This window comes from Schistocerca cancellata, unplaced genomic scaffold, assembly GCF_023864275.1.
Source record: "Schistocerca cancellata isolate TAMUIC-IGC-003103 unplaced genomic scaffold, iqSchCanc2.1 HiC_scaffold_734, whole genome shotgun sequence".
Classification (NCBI taxonomy): Eukaryota; Metazoa; Arthropoda; class Insecta; order Orthoptera; family Acrididae; genus Schistocerca; species Schistocerca cancellata.
Window position 1 is genome coordinate 1,468,909 of NW_026046745.1, and position 1,689 is coordinate 1,470,597.

Sequence of the window (1,689 nt, forward strand, 5' to 3'; positions counted from 1 at the left end):
TTTATGAACAGCTCCCAGTCTCCTAATGGGGACATGTACACTGTTGATAATATCAATACTACATTATCTAGCTGAAGTTCACATGCACAAACCTCAAAATGCTGATCAACACAAAATTTGCCTAGTTTTACAGTTTTGCATTTATATCCTTCTTTTATGAAAATGGCAACTCCTCCTTTATCCATCATAGATCTACAAGTTTAAGATGCTAAATTATACACACTTATACTGACACTATTCATGCCTACAGGTACATGGTGTTCAGACAGACAGATTATATCAATCTCATTCTTATTTTAGAGATCATCTAAACAAGCTGATAGCTCATCTACTTTATTTTTTATTCCCCTGATATTTTGATGAAGTATGTTGATACTGCCCTGAGCTTTATCCCAATTAACTGTACGTGAAGTTTCTTTTATTCTATTCATCTTGATTGTCATCTGTCTGGACTTTGGCTTTAACCTAAAAACTCTGTCTGCCTGGACCCATTAACCACCAGATACCAGGTTTAGCGACCCCATACTTTTGCTTAATGGTTTCTGAATTGTACACCCTGTTAGGTTTTGTAAGATAATCAGTTGTGCATCATGGTCTGACAATCCATTTACCACCCCCTTACTGTTTCTGCTAATAGAGAAGCTAACTTACTTTTCCCCATCCTATTCATGTGCAGGCCATGTGTAGTGTATCCCCACCTACCAATAGCATTTAATGGAACAACACTTGTGTGAGATTTTGCCGGTGTCTGGAGCATCCTGTTCAGCTCAGTGATAATATGTCTTACAGCAGTGTTCACCCAGGGCTGATCATGGCGCTGAAGGACCTGTGTTATACAAGTAACAATAAGTATCTTTTATTTAACAGTGTATAATTGTTTGTAAAGCGAAAACACCAGCTCAGGACTAAAGTTAAATATAGGTGAAAACCAGTAGGGATTTACCGACGTTCTGGAAGGCCGGAAAAGGTGGAGATTTTATGCTGCTGACGGAAGCAGGTAGGAGAGGGGAGAAGTGGAGTGAGTCAGACAAGCGCAAGACACCGCGCAGGCAGGTGACGAAAGCTGATGCGCGCTGTACTCCGCGGTATTGTTTAAACAAAGCTAAAGTTTAACTGATTAATACGTGTGAGTGAAGAGGAAGTGCTAAGGTACAAGTTTGCAACGCTTTAGAGGTGATATAAAATTACGTCTGCAACGACTGTTGGTTCCTGGAAGTGAAATGGTCTGAGGCATCCATTACTTAGACTGACGCAGATCCCCAGTAAAGCCAAACTCATATTTGCGCTGGTATAAGTCGCATAATTCGACGCCATGAAGACAAGTAACAATCTCCGTCGCTGCAAAATGGTACGTGCCTGCTAAGCACCTAAATCTCCAGCAACTGTGCTCACGACGACAATACTGAAATTAACCGTCCATAGAGCTGTGTTGACAAGTTTTTGCGTATTTTGTTCAATAATCATTTAATTGTTTTTTTTTACGCAAAACTACTCATTTAACCTAAAGCGTTCCAAGTAGGGTACCTTTCCTATATTAAAGAGAATGAAACCGAGAATCCATTGGTGTGAAACATTATTGCGTAACTGAGTGTTTTCTTTGCAAAGTAAATTTAAATTATCAATCAAGTGCAACAATTAAATTAAATGTGGAGACTTGTAGATTGCCTTGAAATTAATTAAAGTAATTAA